Below are 20,986 nucleotides of genomic sequence, written 5' to 3' on the forward strand. Positions count from 1 at the left end.
GGTGCAGCACCAGGGACGAGATCAATAGAAAATTCGACATCTCTCGTCGGAGGCACTCCCGATAGATCATCGGGGAAGACATCAACAAAGTCGCAGACAACTCTGACTTCATCGACTCTTTTCTCCACTATACCCTTGCCTTCAGATGAAGCATCATCCACTAGGGCATAGACTTGCATCAGTGCAGACAGCACCTTCTTACAAACCCTTCTCTTTTCACCCTGAAATTCAAAGACTGGACTTCCACAAATATGGAACTGAATCTTCTTTGAGGAACAAAGGAACACAGCTTTGTGGGCTGTCAACCAATCGATTCCCAAAATAACATCGAAGTCCTTCATGTCAAGAATCACAAAATTGGCTTCCAAGTTCTTCTCACCGATCAACACAGGACATTTAGATAACCCCTTATATGGTAACTTCATATATGGAAAGAAATCAGTAATTACAATCACTTGTATATAATTGGTAAGTAAATCATACATGAATCAATTTATTATGAATAAGTAATGCTACTGTAATCAAAGTTATGCAACAGTAGTATATCATTGTAAGAATCTAATTTAGGAAACATATTAATGATATTCAAATATAGAAACTAGATTCATGCTATCTATGTAATTAAGGAAATAACCATCCTTACCTTTTATAACTCGCAAGAAATCCTAAGAAATCAAGTAAGATCTTGGCAAACTTGAGAAGAAGGTCCTAAACAAGTATATGCAACATATTAGGAAAGATCCCTAACTGAAAAGATACCAAAACATCCAAAACAGACCAATTCTGGAGTTGCTGTACTCATTGGTCGAGTGGATTGGTCGAGTGGTCCAGTCGACCAATCAGTCGACCAATGCAGACGATAGCCTATAAAATCGAGTTTTAAGATATGAAATCCGAATTTGGTGGTTCAAAAGGGTACTAATCAAGGGGTAGACTACATCAGTAGTATTCTAACAAATAGGGGACCTCAAAACACCAATCAAATCAAGATATCAAGATCCAAATTAGGAAACAAAAAGTTACCATAATTAACTCAACCATGGATCTTGATGAATTTGAAATAGAAAACAAAGACAAGAACAATAGGAGGATGGATCATTGCTTTCGGTAATGAAAACATGAAAACATACATAGATCTTCATGGAATAAGGCTTAGAAGCATAAATCTAAATAAGGAAATAAAACCTACCATATATGTAACTATCATGCATCATGAAGAACACATAGTATGGTAGAAGAGAACAACTAGAAATCTATAGATTATGGATCATGGAAAGAAAACACAGTAATTAACTACTAACATGATCAACATAGAAGATCCAAAGAGATCGGAATTCAGATTAGAAGTTTAACAGAGATTAAATCATGGTTTGATCATGATTCCTTCAAAAGCTTGCAATGATCATGGTTAAGATCATTGTTCTAGCCTCAAATCCTTAGGATGATCATGAGAACATGTTCAGAGATGTTTTCAACAGAGAATGCAGCATCTCTTCTACTGTCTCAACTCAAAAAGGAAAGAAAAACAAAGATGGAGGAGAAGAAGAGAGAGTAGACATACCTTTTTATGTAAAAAGAAGAGTTTCGACGAAGATCCGTCAAGAAAACACCAAGGATGCAAGAGAGATGACTTGCAGAGGTCTTTGGTTCGTTCCAGAGGGTTTGGAGGCAGCAAATACGAAGTGGACTCGAGATTGGACTTAAATAGAGCAAGAACAACCTAATTGCCAAAGACAGCACTCATTGGTCGAGTGGATTGGTCGATCGGCCCGATCGACCAATCGGACGACTCAATGCCGACAAAGAAGACCAAAACAGGGAATTGAAGGTCCAGATCAAATCCAATCCTAAAGGGGTTTTGCACACAAGTCAAGTGACTTACCTAATAGGTAGAAATGCCTTCAAACCAAGATAGAGAGCACTCCAAGTCCATCAACTAATTAGATCTTCATCAGGATTCAGTTTCCATAAATAGAACCTCATCATCAACTTTCATGGATTCAAAGCCAGACACCAAGTCCTCCACTGGGATGGCCCAAAGCTGACTTCTTACTTTACTTCGGGTCACCGGACCTACAAATAACAAGGTTTCAGGGTCAAGGTTAGGGCTGGGTTTTACAGGTATATCCTGTAGTAATAACTCCAGGAGTTTCCGATTTGTGAGTCCTGTGAATAGAGCGGTTCTGGCTACCTGTTCATCCAAGTTTTCTATCTCCATCGTCACTTTGTTGAATCTTTTCAAAAACTCTCTGATCGATTCGTTCATTCCTTGTTTGACAGTAAACAAGGTTTCTTCCGTTTTCTTGACCTGTATCCCACTCTGGAATCGCCCTATGAATTGGCGCGCCAATTCGTCAAAGTTTACGATCCTTCCCGAGGGGAGGTTAGAAAACCACTTTTGTGCCGCTCCAGTTAGAGATGAACCGAAAACCCTGCATAAAATTTCATCAGAATTACCTGAAACTGCCATGTCTGTTGGTAATAGCCGATGTGAGCTGTTGGATCTCCGGAGCCATCGAATGTTGAGAAGGTAGGCAAACGGAAGTTATGGGGAAACCGATATCCCGCAATTGGCTCAAGCAAAAGGAGTCTTCCGAATGACCGAGTAAATATCCTCGATTATTCTTCCCTTAGCCAATTGCCCTAATTTCTCATTGATGTTGGCCAATTCTTGACCAATCTGGGTCGGGTGATCTTCAGCAATACGATCACAACCTCGATTAACACGATCATCACGTGCTACTCGATCATCACGAACAGCCCGTCCTTCACGAACGTTTCTCTCGTCACGAATCGCTCGATCATCACGAACGGTTCTTCGACGGTAGGGTGAGTGAGTTCTTACCCCCGTATCCAACCTTGTATTTGAATCAGTTGTACTCTCTTACGGTCTGTTGAACCGATCGCCTCGCCTTGGTTGATCATCAATTCTCCAAAGTCCTCGGACTCCTTCACGGAAATTCTGATCAACATTCCGGTCTTCAGCCATTCTTTGGTCACGTGGTATTTGATCACGTGGCAATGCACGTCTCCCTGAATCGTGTTGATCGGGTTCTTGTGGTAAAACCACTCGTCTGGTGAGCACGCGGAGTGCTTGGCTCACCTCCAAGAGTTGAATCTTTACCTGATCCAATTGATCTTGGATTGTATCAGGAGGAAGATTACGTCCTCCCTGGCCATTATCCACCTCGATAGGATTTTGGCTTTCCTGGGGAATATCTGGATTATTCACCCCAGGTATCTGAACACCGGAATTGCGTTGTGCAGCGGCTGCTGCGGCTACCGATCTAGTCACCATGGCTTTTTCAAGTCGTTCCCACAGACGGCGCCAAATGATGCGTCCGAAATCTGCTCAGCCCTTGGATCTCCGCGTGATGTCCTGCAAAACGAAAGCGTCAGATGTGGCCCGACCGCTGGGGTCGGGAGTCCACCTCCGAAGGCTAAGTCGGTTGATGAACTTAATCACAAACGGCTCTGCTAGAAGCACGAGCTAATGAATGAAGAAACGGGAAAGGTGATCTAGATAGCAAGACGCCGATAGTTTGGATCTATCGGTATGTATCCTGGACTCGAGTCTCGGATAGTATTCTTTTTGATCGATTGATCCGTCCCTCACCTTGTATGGTAGTGAGGTTTATATAGAGTGTACCTTCGAATCTCCTTCGTTGGATGCACTCGAGCCTTCTTCGGGTAGTCGTTGGATCTTATCAATAAGATCCGTTGAGCGATAGACTTCTACTAGTTTGGGCTAGTAGAGGACTCCTGAGATAACCGTTAGGTTATGCGATAGTTATCCCTTTGATGATGATTATCCGCAGCCGTCAGTTTGAGTATGCTGTCATCAGGGCGATTACCCTAATCCATAAGTAAGATTAGGGCACGCTTGCAGGAGAATAATCTTTCTTCTTCAGCAAGCCATCTTCCGGCTCCGGTTCGCTCGGGAGCGATTCGGTTTTCTCCGTCTCGACCGGGGTCGAGGGTCGGACCAGGTATGAACCCGGTCAGATCATAAACTCTCCATATCAGAGAGTAAATTGATTGTATAAAGGGGAGGGATTGATAATTTATGATATGTTTGGTAAAATTAAAGCTCTAATGTTTTCATTAATTGATTTAATTCACGTTTTCGTTCGTATAATCAGCAACTAAATCTTAGTCAATTCTCAGTTTTGATCAACTAGATAATTAAAAGTGTTTTTTAAGTTAGTATCTAATTTGACTCAATCCGATTCTTTGTAAATGATATCCCTCTTACTTCTACATTACTTGGGCGACCTCGTGCCATTGCCTAGGATCGACGAGCATTAAAATTGCTATTAACTGAAACCATACTTCGTTTTACCAAAAGAAAAAAGAAAAAAGAAATTCATACTTCGTTAATCTAGGCAAGTTTGTGTTTAGTATTTTGCTACTCTTAGTATAATTTTTCTGGAATTTTAGTTCTGATTTCTTTGTTATTTCTGTTAATTATACTCTTAGTTTATGCGCTTAGGGCCTCATTATCTAATAGATTAATTGGTTGGTTGTTTTGTGCATTTTTTTGGGGGGTCTAGTTCTGAATTTTTTTTATCTGCTCAAATTATTTTCATTTTAAGTCTAATTCTGTTTGTTTTTTGTTTTCTTTCGTTCTAATAGGTTGGTCGCTTGGTGCATTGAGAAGTTATATATTTTAGTTCAGTTCATTCAATTGAATATAACTTTTCAAATTTTCCTTAGTTCTGATTTGGTTTCCTTTGATACATTTTACTCGTAGTTTTCCCTTATTTTTTAGGTCTAGGTAGTGCATGACTCGAAGCTTTTGAAGTTGGTCTGGAAACACCAACTCTAGAAGAAGCAATGAGAGATCAGCATACCTTGAACAATGACTCACACACTTGCGAAATAATGGACTGAAAAACCTTGCACCAGCAGCACCTAGGGGGACTTTGAGAGACTACACAAACCCTACTGTTAGAGCACCTCAAGTATTAGAAGGCCTACAATTGAAGAAAACAATTTTAAACTGAAGTTACTTTTATGCAAGGAGAAGGAGAATCTCTATTTGAGACATGGGAGCGCTTCAAGCTGTTATGTATGTGGGCCTGATTCTACATGACTATCGGGGGTGGTGGGGGCTGGTAGCCCCCCTCAAGCATTTTTGGTTTTGTTGAAATTAATAAATTGTTTGGCGGCCATAGGTTTTCTTCCCCTCGAGGGGTCCCCACGTAAAATCTTGTGTGTTTTGTATTTGATGTTTTTTTTTTTCGTTGTCCGATTGTTCCTCCGGTTTCATCCTAACACAAGGAATATCTGTGGAGATGCCCACACCATGGTCTTTCCTAATGAATGATCATTCAAACCTTCTACAATGGATTGAATTCGCAATTCAAATCCATCCTAGATGTGTCAACAACAAGATCCATCCATAACAGAAAATTAAATGAGGTATATGAATTGGTGGATGAGATGACAACTTACTCGCATCAATGGCCATCTGATAGACAACCAAGGGGTAGAGTTGTAGGGGTGTATAAGGCTGACACTATGACTGCAATGGAAGCAAATCTTGATGCAAAACTTGAAACCTTTAAAAATTTTGTCACTTCTATAATCCAAGGAGTTTCTTCTGATTTGTGTAATGGTAGTAATAGCATGATAGATTCCCTAATAATTTTATAAATTCTAAAAATGCTAACTTTATCTCTAATAATTTGGCAAGAATCCTCAAAGCAACCTACACCAATACCTACAATCTAGGGTAAAGGTACCAACCAAAATTTTCATGGAAAGACCAAGGGTAGCAAAGACAAGAATTGAAAGCAACAACTTCTAATAGCTGTTTGGAAGAGATGATGACGCAAATGGCAAAGACTTCTACTGAGCTAGCAAAGAAGTCTAATGAGTTCAGGAAGAATGTACAAGAGCACTTTCAAAATCAAGAGGCATCTACACACCGTCTAGAGAAGCAAATAGCCCAATATTTCCAAGAAAATCTTAGAACACCCATATGGAGGTCTACCTAGAAACACTAAGCCAAACCCAGTGAAGAGAGCACAAGCCATCACATTGAGAAGTAGCAAAGAAATAAATACCTCTAGTGTAGCAGTAGTAGAGGCAAAAAAGAAGTAACTAGAGAAACAAGATAGTTCTAACCTTATAAATTTAGATGCTTCTACTCCCAATCCCCAATCTAATATTCCTATTCCTTTTCTTGATAGACTTGCTAAAAGGAAAAATGACTAGCAGTTTCTCAAATTTTTAGATGTCTTCAAGAAACTAAGAATTAATATTCCTTTTGCAAATGCAATCCCCCAATTGCCAAGTTATGTAAAATCTTTTATGGAGATCATCGTGAAGAAGAGGAAGCTTGAAGACTATGAAACCATCAAATTGAATGAGGAATGTTCAACACTCTTCAACATAAGCTTCCACAAAAAATAAAAGATCCAGGGAGTTTAACTATATCTTCTCAAATTGGCAATCTTTCGTTTAATAAGGTTTATGTGACTTAGGAGCTTCAACTAATTTAATGCCTTATTCAGTGTATGAAAAACTGGGGATTGGGAGATTAAACCAACTACAATAATACTCTTATTGACGAACTGGTCTATCAAGTACCCATGGGGAATTTTAGAGGATGTGTTAATTAAAGTAGATAAATTTATTTTTCTATTGATTTTGGGGTACTTGAAATCAATGTTCGAAATGTCGAGCTCTGTCGCCGTGTCGGTCCTTGGCAACACGGCGACATGGCCGACATTTCGCCAAAAGTCGGGCGACTTTTGGTAGGGGTTCGATGAAAAATCGAACCCCTGTTTCGATGGGTTTTTTTGGTCATTTTGACCTGAAATTTGATGTGTAGCCTAATTTGAGGCCAATAAACACATTGGTAGTGTTATTTTGATCTAAAACATTACCTAAGCTAATGTTCTTAATCGACCCATGTCCTACTATACGCGGACGAAAGCCCCTAAACTAAAAACCTAAAAACTCATAAAACCAAATCATATAAAGTCTACAATTCATTGTACAAATACTGTAATACATAAAGTCATCCAACCATATAAAATCTGAAACTCTCAGTACCAAGTACTGTGCCTAGGTGGATCGAACTCCTCTGACTCAGACTGTCTCCAGTGATGCCCCCCCAACAAATTCACATACTCATCCCATCTCATACGATATTGAAAATGGTCTAAGTAATCATTAACTAGAGTTCTGTAGCGGTCATCTTCCGGTGCCATGAGAACTCCAATTTGAGGGAAGTGAGAATAGGGCCAAGGAATGTTCCGCATGCCATCAGATGCCCTTGTTTGTACGAATGACTCTGATTGTGAAGGAGGGAGAGGGACACCATAGCTCCCATGATACGAAGAACTAGAGGGGACACCATAGCTCCTATGATACGAAGAACTAAAGGGGTTACTAATTCCCATATCATACTGTCCATGTGAAGGAGGGAGAGGGACACCATAATTACCCGTAGGCCAATAACCTGCTGTGGAGCCTACAGACTCATCCAAGCTCATGGACCCCATTGACGCAATAGCTGCATCCCAAGGATTAACATAATCATGGCCAGCTCCCCTCTAATGGTGGCTCGGCCTCGTATCAGGATATTGACGACCACGCTGATAATCACCACCATGATCATAATCCTGAGTGGCATGATCAAAATGACTCTCCCCAGTGTATCTGGGTGGGGGCTGCTGTGTCTCTGGTAGTGGAACATGTATACGCTCTCCAATGCCTCCACCACCACCACCACCACTACCACTACCACCACCACCACCACCACCATCATCATCTCCACCAGTCTGACTAGGCGAGAGTGTGTCATCGGGATTGTCGTCCTGTGGCTCCTCCGTGCCTGGTGCCATCATCCAATCCTCATCAGCAGTGGCAGCTGCCTCTGCATGTGCCTGACCCTCTTCAGTGGCCATATACTCACCCACATTAACCCCTGCAGCTTGAGCTAGTTCTGGGTCTGGCCTCCCTCCAGGTTGGTCCAATACCGGCTCACCCCTGTCCAACATCCACTGAGTGAGGGGATCTTGGTCATCTTCGGCAACATCAAATATATCATCGAGATTGATGTATTGCCTTTCATTCTGAGCCTGCTCCCTGGCATATTGCAGCTTCAACCTCATATTATAGTGAATAAATACGAGGTCATTTAGACGTTGGCTTCCCAACCGGTTCCTCCTCTGGGAGTGGATCATGCTGAATGTACTCCAATTCCTCTCACATCCGAGAGGCGAGCAAGTCTGAGACAAGATCCTGATTGCCAATCTTCGCAAGTTTGATGCACTATTGCCATAGAGATACCACCATTCAGCTGCATTATCACAAAAACATTAAGTTAGAAACTCAAAAGTCAAAAGACTCAAAACATTTATGCATCTAAGCCCTAAGGATCTAACTATATAAGTATCTAACCTGGATACATGGTTTCTCTGCCCCGTACAGCACCAGCTCCACTAAAAGACCCAAATGCATCTCTAAACAATTTGATCTGCAATAATACAATCATTAGTATTGATTGGTTATCTAAATTATTTAAACAATTACAACTCACTAATCGTTTGAAATTCCCAATGTCTCACCTCATTGTGGCAAAATGATTGGAGCATCTCATCTGGCTCCAACTTCGTTATCACCTGTAGCAGGGCATCCAATAGGTTTGTGTCCAACCCTAAATGTTGACTATATTGATACTTAGGGTTTAGAAAATATGCTGCATAATTAAAAAAGCTTAAAATTAGTACCAACTACCAAAGTACCAATTGTAAAATCCCACCTAACCCTAACCTTGCTGCTGTGCCGAATGCATACCTACCATATACATTGTTCGATTTATTCTCTATCATATGAATTGCCTAATTTCGTTTAGTAGAAGTTTACCCAAAACTTGACATATTCTCTCTTCGAGTTCTTCTTGTGCCTTCTACTCCTTTTGATAGGAGGTTGATCTTAAGTCATTCCCATGACTGATCCTTCTATCCCTGTTGTTCTAGAGTGAATCTTCATATACTCTATAACCTTGTGATTTCTCCACATGATGATTTTGAAGGGAAATCAAGTGTGACCTTCATGATTGTTAACCCTTCTGATTGCTCCTGATTTTAAAGCATGTTAGATTTACTCTGTTTTTATTACAAAAGACTTATTTTTATTTGTTTCCCGTAGATTTTGGGAGAAGAAAGTCAAGATAAAGGCAATGTATCTCCATCTCTTTGGAAGCCTAGTACTCTCCCAATTTCGAGTACGAAATTTCTTTTAAGGGGGGAGGAATGTGAAATCCCCCAGATTTCTACCCCTTTAACCGGTGGTTTTAAGACCGAGAACCTGGGCCTTGATTCGGCGACAATTGTGGACCATTCAATTCGAGCCCGAAGGATTGGAAATTAAACAAATGTTGGTAGATGACCCTTATAATGACTCAAAAACTCTCCTAGAGTTTAAGTGAAGAGAGAAGATTAGTCTCGATAGTGTAAAAAGGTTAATTTTGGAATATCTGTAGATCAGTGATGGAGAATCCGATTGATGTAAATAATGTACCAAATCGAAGATCGTCGAAAGACCTTTCCAACGAGCTAAAAATCATTGAAATCGGAGTTTGTTTGGGGGTCCAACCTTGGACCAGAAGTTTGGGCCGTTTGGGTGAACCAACTCCCACCCTATTTTCTGTTTAGGGGTAAAATTGGAAATTCGGATTTTTAAACCCTATTTATGTTTTATCTCATCCGTAAACACATTTTTGGAGGCTAGAAAGAGGCGGAGGCTTTGGAGAAAAGGAGAAACGAAAGAGAGGAGCGATTTCCATTCTTCCGAAGGTGTCTGTGATCCAAATCTTCGCAAAATCATTACGAAAGGTTAGTTTTCTTTAATCCTTCTCTTACTCATAATTTTGTGAGTATTTTCTCTCCTTTCCTTTTGAGGAATCTTGAAAGGGAAGGTTATTAGGTATCTTGGATGCTTTCCTTTATTATTTTAATGTCCCTTCGTAGTTTGTGGAAGTAATATCTTTTCTCTTCTATTGAGGTATCTATGAAAGGGAATAATGATAGGTACCCTAGATGCTTATATTTTCTTATATTAATGTTTCCCTTGAGTTTGGGAGTAATGCTTTATCCTCTTGCAAAAGATTTTAGAATTTGACTCTCCGGGTCACCCACGGGTGATTTATGAGAGTCAAATTTGGGGCTTTTTGAGATGGGTCAAATTTAATAAAATTGAAGGTACCCGTAGGATCCTTTTGTTTCCAATTAGATTTTCCCAAAGTTTTGCTTCATTATAAACTTCGAGTTGGTGGCGAATTAAAGACCATTCACTAGTGAGGTTGAGAACTACCCATTTTAACCTAGTTTTCAGATTTGGGTTTTTGTGGGAAGATTTTAGGATATCATTTGAAACCCAAATTGGCTCTAATTTGTGATAATTATTTCTTTTGCATGAATAGGTTAATATATCTTTAGTCACTAATTTGTGAGAAGGAATTATTGATCATTGGAGGAAGAATAAAGTAAAAGGTGAGGAATATACTTAACTTTATATTACACGTGTAATAATGTTAGTTACTTTTCATTATTGATATCTTATATTGCCTTAGTATTATCTTGTGGTTATTTTTTGTCTTGTGTTAAATATGAATTGCTATAATTTATATTTTTATTACTTCTGATGTTGCTCCTTGCTTTGAAATCTATTATTGTTGTTATGAAATGGAATGTGATTGTATGAGAGGAAAAATATTATTATTTCTTGTACCTTGTATTTTCTACTAGGGTCGTGGGTTCACCCATTGCCCTAGTGACATTATATGATTGCTTATATTGTGGTTGGGAATGGGGAATGCCCTTTTGGCATTTCTGCCATACGATACCAAAGGAGGCGGTATGGGACGCATTCCTATGGTGCCCTTGGCTCTTTCCCAGTTACTAATTTACATATTTAGGGCATGTCTAGAAGTGTTTGGTTAAGTGACCTCATGAGTACTACTACCCTTTCGGCAGGGGTATTGAAGCCGGTTAACTCGTGATGTTAGTGGCTGGGTCCTGTATGTCAAGCAAGCCCACTATCATCATAGAGAGGTAGGGTTGCATATAATAGATAAGGGCTCATGGACGCTCAAGACCGGTGAAATGACCCGTGAGAGGACATGGAGATCGTCCTGTCCATTATATGTAGATGACCACTGGGTTAATGAATGGGGTCCAACAGATGCCTCCATTGAGGATTCCATTCATAGGTGGGAAGGTATTGAACCAACAGAGCACTGGGCGTGAGGGGAAATATTCGGACCATCTGTAGTACAAGACCATATGACTTTGCATTGGGCCTAAGATTATCCTTGACACGCGCCAGATCTTATACCAATGGTGATGTGAGAGAGTGGTGACCTAATCCCCAACCATGGCTTGACAGGACTTTACACAACAACCGCGGAGAACCCAACAGACGTGCATCAGAGCCGTGAGGGAAGAGTGATGAGACCGCCTAAAGAAGACTGGTGTATGACTTAATGTGTGTCTACCATAGAGTACTTCATGATAGAGTTAGGAGCATAATCATTCACATATCATATCATTGTTATTAATTACATTATTGATATTCATGTTATATGTGTGGTGTGGAATCTTGAGAATGAATGTGTGATATGATGTTGAGTTGACCTCACTGAGTTCTGTTGAACTCATTCCTTTTATATGTCTTTTTTTTCTATTAGATTATGCTGCAGGTTATGAGGACTTCTTCCAAATGGAGGATGCGTTACCAATATGTCTTCTTGAAGGAGTGATCGAAGAAGTGGACGCACATGGAGCTTCATGCCAGTATCAAGACTGTTCTTTTGGATTGGATTCCATTAGAGAACAAGTTTAGTTTATTTTTCCGCTGCGAATAAAACTACTCTCTTTTCTTTTCAAAACTCTGATGTTATATTTTTATTTTGAAGTAATGGATGATTGTAACCATTATTTCGGTTTTGATAACTTAGTATGATAAACTTGATTTATTCTTGTCCATTTAATTATGATATATCATGTTTTGTATGGATTTGTCACTGAACCTAGATCTTGCGGTGTATCACCCCCACGGGCATTCGGGTATGACCGGATCCGGCTTGGGGTGGGGTGTGACACCAATACCTACAATGCTACAAGCCCACAAGTCTACAAGACTAAAATTACAAATCAACAACCCATAATATTTACTTACCGGCCCTATGAAGAGGATGCATCAGATGAGCTGTCCATCGTGCATCGACAATATCTAAGAAAGTCCGATGTCCTCTAGGGTTCGCTGCCTTTATAGCATCCTTTATAGCATCCTTCATACGCTCAAGGGATGCATACAAGTGGGGCATAGTGGGTCCCCTCAAGGAAGAGTCCACCATACGCAAGACCTTTACTATAGGATCTATGGTCTACAACACTACAGTAACACATCTTCAGAAATCATCAGATGATATTGTGTACTGTGCGGCGCGCCCATTGGTCGTGCTGAATTATCACAAACTCATTACGTCAATAGACAATAAATATCATACAAGATAATCATAAACTCATAATATAAATATAATAATTTATAAGATGAAATAGTAGATAGTTATCTTACTTGGATCCAACCCAATCAAACCACTCCTGCAATGCAAACATGGATCTGAGGCCCGACTTCTTATCTTGCATGCTGCTCAAGGCGACAAAATTTGTCGCAAATCTTGTCGGACCAGGTCGCACCAACTCACCTCCACATGATCTCCGCATCATTGCCAAAGCAACGTTATGATTGTAGATGAAGTTGGTTACCTGTCTTGCACTCTCAACGGTGTTGTGGACAATGCAGGATTTTCCAATGTCCTTCAGCATTAGGTCAATTGAATGTGCAGCACAAGGTGTCCACAAAAGGTTATAATCAGGTGAAGCCATCAACACTTCACCGGCCTTCTTATAGTTGGAGCCATTGTCAGTGACAATTTGCACCACATTTTTCCTACCAACCTGGTCGATCACATCTTGCAGGAGTCCCATGATATATCTGTGGTCTTTCATATGACCAGTAGCATCCACCGATTTCAAGAAGACAGGTTCTCCAATCACAGTATACCATGAAGTTGATGATGGACTTTCTCGTCGGGCCGGTCCATCCATCAGACATGATGGTGCATCCATAAGTATCCCAAAAGGGTTTCATACTATCAATATACTCCTGCAGCTCTTGCTTCTCTTGAAGGAGGGTGGTCATCAACTCTGTAGAGTTGGGACTATTATATCCAGGGCCTGCCGCTGCAATAGTATCAATCATATTCCTATAGTATGGACCTTGTGCTGTGTTTGCTGGGATGTGATTGTAATAAATCCACTTTGACATTGCTTTCTTTACCTTCTTTGCCATACCTTTCCATGCACCAGATATCTTGGGCTGCTTGGCCCCTTTTCTCCTGAATGTATCAGGATCCTGCTCCATGGTCGGGTCTGGACGGCGTGATCAAATGGTTGCTGTGGTAGTGGCACTGAACGGTCTGAACTTGATGTATGAGGGGCCCGTTGACTCTGTGATCTGCCAAACATGCCAAATACACCACCCCTCTCCCCAGAATCAGAAGGTCTAGCCCCTGTAGGCCTAGATGGACCAGCTCCTGTAGCTCTAGCTCTGGCCATATCCTGCTCCTGATGGTGCAATCGTCTGCTCTCTGCCATGGCCCGCCGCATATCCCTGTCCTCCTGATCTCTGTCCACATCAACAGGATCAACATCCCTATCATCATCTGAATCATCCACATATGATGACGGTCCCCGCACTGCATCATCTAGTGCTCTGTTGACTTTCCTCCGATCATCTTTCTTCTTCCCCTTTTGTTTTTGTAAATCCCTGAGTAACTTGATTACATCTGGATGGGCCTCTGTGCATTTAGTCACATCCTTTGAACTCCTAGTGATGTGACCCTTGAACCTACTAATGCCACCTGAGTATATTCTTTTGTGACAAAAATTACACTCAGTTTTATTTTTGTCTCCATCAATAGCCGTACAATATTGCCATCCTGGGTCAGTCCTCCCTCCTACTGCTGATCTCTCAGGTTGTCCCTGACCCTATCCCTGTCCCTGTCCCCGTCCACCCTGGGAAGACCCAATTCCCCTCTGACTCCCACTAGCAGACATGATGACTGTTGCATTCAAATAACATTAACAAATAACAACATCATTATAATTGTTTATACACATATAAACAATCATATATGAAATTATGAATATTGCATGTATGATATAATTATAAAAATAGGCTGCCCATATCAAAACCGGCGATGAAGCCACATGGGCAACACAACCAACAGTTGAAAAATACTTATATAATTATTCCATAATTTTCAAAATATTTCCCCCCATTTTCCCCTATTTTTTGCATTTTTCATAATTATTGATATTTTTATTAATATCAGGATATTTTTTGAAAAATAAAATAACTTATTTTTGGGTCAAAAAATATTTCGACTCTGTGAGTCCGTAGATCGGCTCACGGAGTTCCACATATGTTTTTTCTATCATCATACAACCACTGTATCACTTAAAAAGTAATCATACAAGATAATCAAAATATCATTTTTTTCCCACAAAAATAAAAAAATAAAATACTTTGCGGAAAAAAAAAATCCGACTCCGTGAAATCGTAGATCAGCATATGGTATTCAACATATATTAATTTCAAATTCATCCAACATCATATAGCATGCATTTTGTGAAAAATTACTTGGATAAGAATGGTTACCTGTTTGACGAAAAAACTCCCAGATCTGTGCGAAACGGCTACTTGATCGACAGAAACAACGTGATATCCGGCAACAAGGAAGCAAGATGTACCCGTAGATGTCGAAGATCGGACGAAAATATAGTGAAAAGTGCGAAAAATGAGAGAGAGAAGCTCTGGAGAAGAGAGAGAAGAGAGAGAAATTAACAAAAAATCGAACGAAATTCGGGCGAAATTCGCCCGAATTTCGCCCTTTTATTGCCAGAAGTCGGCGATTTATCGACCGACTTCTCGCAATGTCGGTGTCGCTGGGGGGTGTCGTGTCGCCCCCCAGTGACAGGCGACATATCGCCCTGTGTCGGCGATATGTCGCCGACATTTTGAACCCTGCTTGAGATAGAAGAGGACTATGAGGTTCCCATAATTTTGGGTCAACCCTTCTTAGCCACTGGAAGAGCCTTATTGATGTTCAACATGGAAAGTTGACACTTAGGGTAGGAGATAAGAATACTACATTTAATATGTTCAAGGCTACCTACTAGCCTGATGAGGATCAGGTAGATGTTATTAAACCTATACGCCAAGCACTGATAGACTATGAACCCCTAGAGATAGCATGTGAGGAGTATTGACTAGAAGAGGTGCAAACAATGTTGCATAACTCGAATTTGGTGAAGCCTTTTACTAGGCAGCTTGCATCTCACCTAGCTGAATTAATGAAGTGAAGGTTTAAATCCAAACATTCTATTGAGAACCATGAGTAGCAACTTAAGGACTACTTGGGAGGTGGCTTCGACCCCAAGAATTCACTCATATCTTTAACCTAAAGTTAGCGGTAGTTCAGCTGTGAACTATAACACAAGTACTATTTGGGAGGCAACCAAATTGTTCTAGCTTTATTAACTGTTTTTCTTTTCATTATTTCTTTGATTTTTAGCTTGTTTGTTGCTTTGATTTGCTATTTGTTTATTTTTAGGGAATGAAAAAAATACATCGAATATGGACTACACCATTTCTAGGGCGATGAATAAGGGGAGTCTCCTATACCCTACTCAATATCTTATTGTTGCTTGTCCTATTCTATATAACTCTTTAAATAGTTTGAACGTTGCTAACCATCAGATAAGTATATGAACCACTTTAACCTTGACTAAGTCATTGTACTTAAAGATATCCGAATGAGACATACAATTTTTCTTGTTTAGTCTACATATTAATATCCACTTTGATTCCCTCTTGAGGCAAAAGTCAATAGATTGCCACTAGTCTAGGGATATGGTTGATGAGCACATTTATGTGTGAAATCATAGGGCATAAAGCATGCATTTTACAGACTTAGAGTGGAGATACCTTGGGTTTTATGTTGTTTTTGCAAATTTTATGAATTTTTATGACTTGAGCGAATATTTGGAGTTTTGAGTATGAAACATGTAATTTCACACGTTAAGAGGTATGTTCAAATTCTCATGTGCAAACATGGGCCTGATTAGCTAGAGATGCAATTATAGGCCAACTCCAAAATGTTTTAGAAATAAATGAGCCAATTTTGATCTACGACTAAGATTAGATTAGGATTTTTATTTTATTTTCTTTATTATAATTGAACAATGTATGGGGCCCACAAGAGTCAAAGATTAGGATTTTCTATTTTTTTTTGTTAGATTTTCTAGAAGATTTTATTTTATTAGATTTTATTTCTTTTCCTAATTATTTTATCACTCTCTCCCCACTTTCTATTTTATTTACTTTCTTATTTCCTTAATAACCAATCCACTTATATTTTTGTTAACATAATATATTTTTTATTTTTTTATTTTCTTTCTCTTTCTTCCACTTTTTCTCCATGTTAAAATCAAGTTTTTTTATTTATATATTTAATTCTCCACTTATTCTCTCTATCTCTCTCTCTCTCTATTCCTTAGACTTTTTAACGAATTTAGGTCCTTCTTTATTTGTTATTATTATTATTATTATTTATTTGTAAATCATTCTCCGTCTCCTATAAATATTACCTCCCCTCTTAGATCTAGTACACTTTATTTTCTCTTTAGTTTATTTAAGTCTTGCACCTTCTATTCTCTTTAACTTGTTCTAGGTTTTCTCTAGTTCTTTGATTACTTTGTGGGTTCTAGTTTCTAGATTGAATGTTTAAGTTTTAATTTTTCTATATAATGCAAGGAATATTGAAGTTGTGTAATTTATTTTATGCAAGCGTATTTCCTTTCTTTTTATCAATGCAACTTTAATTTCAAGTTCAAGTTCAAGTTTCAAGTTTGAGGATTCGTTTTTCTCTGGGTCTAGCAATTGTAGATCTAGATTATTCGAGATCTGGTTGTTAGGATTGGTTGATATTCGAAACGTTCGTTCAAGTTTTTCGAAATTCAAAGATGCAAGTAACTTTCGCCAATAATTTTCTCTCCCCCCTCCATTCTCGCTTCTGTCTACCTCTCCATATTCTTAACTTAGGATTTATTTTTAATATTTATTTATTATTTTCTTTTCTCCCGGGTCCTTAATCAAAGATGCCTATAGTCTTGCCTCTCTTTGGTTAAAGTTTCCATTTTCCTTTTATTGCTTTGTTATTTACTTTCTGCAATTATTTTTCAACATTTATTTATTGTTTTACTTTCCCCCTGGGTCATTGATCAAAGATGTCTATAGTCATGCCTCTCTTTGGTTAAAGTTTCCCTTTTCCTTTTATTGCTTTGTCATTTACTTTATGCATTTTTTTTTTTGAAAACATTTTATTTATGCATTTTTTTTATTAGATGATGAATTGTAAGGTTTTGTTTACTTTATTTTTCATCTCAATTCAATTGCATTAGATGTATGGATTAGGACCGTTTGTTTAGTTTAATTAATTAGTTAACAAATTTGAATCATTGCACTCTCGCATTACCATTAAGAGGTTAAATTCTAAGTGGCATATCTCCCTGAGATTGACCCAATAGCTACACAATACCGTGTGCTTGAGGTTATTTTTATTTTGCAAACAATGGTAGAGGCCATTCTTGCTAAAATTTTGGAGTATATATCTTCTCTTCTATTTTTCTCCACGCCTACCATATTCCATCTTTCATTTCATCTACTCTTTCATAGAGATATATATGGTGTTTTTGTTAGTATCTCTCATTGGTGACTCCCCCAAGTTGTGTGATCCCTTGAATAGACCAACGATGACTTGAAAATGTAAAAAATATTGTGAGTAGATCTTCCTAAAAAACTGTTGGATAGATAAATATTTGAAAGCCACGTTACAACTGTACGATACGTCTTAGGTGGCATCTTGGGGCCCCAGGGGGGAGTATTGTTGGAAGAAAAAAAAAGTGTGCTTAGAATTGTTATATTCTATGCAAAAGAAGAAATAATAATAATAATAATAATAATAATAATAATAATAATAATAATAAAGTTGAATTTATCATCTCTATGTATGTATTTCATCCATTTAGCCCCTTCCAACATTATTTCAACATTCATAAAGCCTCCTCTTGATTAGTTTATTCCATGCCCATTTTTATAGGTGCATACTATTTTGGGTTATTATTGGCTATATTTTCAAATTTATTTTGTTGTCACATTTGAACTCGAACTATTTTCAAATTATTGGCTAGATTTGAACTCGGATTATTGGATTCAAAGTCCAATATCCTAACTAGTAGACTATTGAACCACATAAACAAGAAGTTTCCTTGGTTAAGCTATATTAGGAAATTGGAGATTATTTGTATTTATTTAGTTCAAGGACTCTTGTCCTAATTAATCTAGAAGTCCTAAGTGTAATTTTATAAGAGGGTGGACATAGCAACACCAAAAGGGTCAAATTTCAGAGGGAGCACTACTTGGGGATGCTGGACCTTGGGAGGCACCTTGGAGCTTGGACACAAGCTAGAGTCCTCGACCATTCAGTCTAGAGTGATGTGTCCCTTAACTTCTTCTTCTCTCATGATGTTATAGATTTTTGCTGCTAGAGTATAGATGGATCCTTACATGAATTAAGTTATTGATTTTTCATTTTTCAGGCAATAAAATCCTCTACTCTTCATCTTCTTCAATTTTGTTCTTAATGTCTAAATGCCTAATCAACATTCATGAATTCATGATATATTCTCATACATGTAACAATGGAGAATGCACGCTAGATCTAGGGTTGAAGAATGATAAATTACATCAAACATATAACAAGTTAGACAGCTTATTTGACATTGTTTATGAATTCTATGTTTCACACAATGCATTGAATAGATATTCTATGCGTAAACGATAGAAGGAATTTGGTGTGTTGGGCACCCTCAAGCATAACAGGTGATGTGATCTAATTTTGTAATTCCGTCGGCAGGGGTAGAGAGTAAATTGATCATATGAAGGGGAGGGATTGATAATTTATGACATGTTTGTTAAAATCGAAGCTCTAGTGTTTTTGTTAATTTATTTATTTCATGTTTGCATTAGTATAATTATTAGCTAAATCTTAGTTAATTCCCAACTTTGATTGACTAGATAATTAAAAGTGTTTTTGAAGTTTGTACGTAATTTGACTCAAGTCAATTCCTATAGGAACGAAATCCCTCTTACTTCTATATTGTCTGGGCAACTTCGAGCACTTGTGAGTCAAATGCAACATCAAGTTGAAAGAATATGTCGGATTAGCTAACAAAGCTTCACTTTGTATTGGAAGGTTTGTTGTGGTTGAAAACTCAGATTACACTGATTATAACAAGTAGCAGCAATGTGATTAATCAATGACAAATTTGGCATGTGGAACCTCAGTTGTTTGATTGATTAGTGGTGTTGGGTTTAGCCATAATTAGGCTGATTTTGTCTACATCCTCATTGACCTAAGTTGTTGTAGTAGCCATGTCCATGTCCTCATTTGTTGCCTGGTGCATTTTTAGGGTAGCCATATGATGGTTTAACAACAAAAATGGTTTCAACAGATGGTAAATGTATAACAGAATTTCCCTATTCCTTCAAAAACTTTTGAGTAATTAAAAGGCCATTTAAGTCATTTGGTAAGAAATGATCAATTCTTTTTTTTTTTTTTTTTTTTTGGTACGAAAAAATGAAATGATCAATTCAAGCTATGATAGATGTTGAGAGTGAATCATAATTCAAACCTAAGCCTTGTAAAATGCTAAGAATAACATCTTGATAAGTAACCGAATTAGCAGCAGCAGCCAATGTGTCAACCAACCCTTTTACTTTTTTTAGCAGCAGCCAAGAGCTCGATGTGACTCAAAAAATAATGATAGCAGCTTCAATTCCACGTGCAAGCATCTAACCATAGAAATATCGCAAATGAAAATCCCCTAAAGATATGTTACGAAGGAGGGTCGGGTTGGGTTCGCATCCATTCAAAACATGTGGCACGTGTCAGATTGTTGTGGTAGTGGATAGTCTTCTTAGTTCTTACCATCTGGTATAACCTATGGCCCGCGTGGGCCATTGGCTTACAAAACTTTTTGGCTTCTCTTTTTTTCTCGTTCATCAGACGCAGCAGATGCAGGTCTGTATCTCACTCTCCTTCCTTCCTTGTCTCAGGAAAAATCAGGAATATCTGAATCCCTTTGGCATTACATACTTGAAAAAAATGGAGACATCAATATCACACTCGTTTGTACTGTGAGGTCCTAGGCTTCTGAGGTTTGCTTTATCCTTCCACTGTCATTCATGAATATGAATGATCATATAACCTTCATAAATAAAAATCATAAACAATCATATTAAGAAAATTAAGGAATGCAAAAGTACTAACCTAATTGCCGAGACTACCAAGTCCAAAGGAAGTTTTCCTAAGAACCAACCAAAATGACCTTGATTGTTTTCTGCGATAATAACATTAGTGTTAGTTCCATCAAAAAATGGATCACAATAGAAGCATAAGATCAAATTTCTTTCACCAGTGATATTCCTATGTTTAAATTTATTCACCGTTTATCAGATACACAAGGGGATTACAATAAAATTATTATCTGCAATAGGAAGCTCCATTTGACTTTGTTTAGTGAAGTAACCTGGGTTGAGATCAAAATTATATTTTACTTTGCAATTTCTACAGACTATCACTGTTCCAAGATATCATTTGTGAGTTTCCTCGTTTCCTCCCCCACCCCAAATCCATATGTGAAATAGCAGTCCACCAAGAGTGCTAAGGAGCAAGACATGTTCGAGATTACACTCAGTGGGTTTGCAGAGCATGTGAAATACCTAACGTAAAACTGGAGTGTTGCCTTTGTCCTCCTGTGAAAGGTACATTTTCTAG

Source organism: Hakea prostrata, chromosome 7 (genome assembly GCF_041222555.1).
Source record: "Hakea prostrata isolate BN-2017 chromosome 7, UWA_Hpros_2, whole genome shotgun sequence".
Taxonomy (NCBI): domain Eukaryota; kingdom Viridiplantae; phylum Streptophyta; class Magnoliopsida; order Proteales; family Proteaceae; genus Hakea; species Hakea prostrata.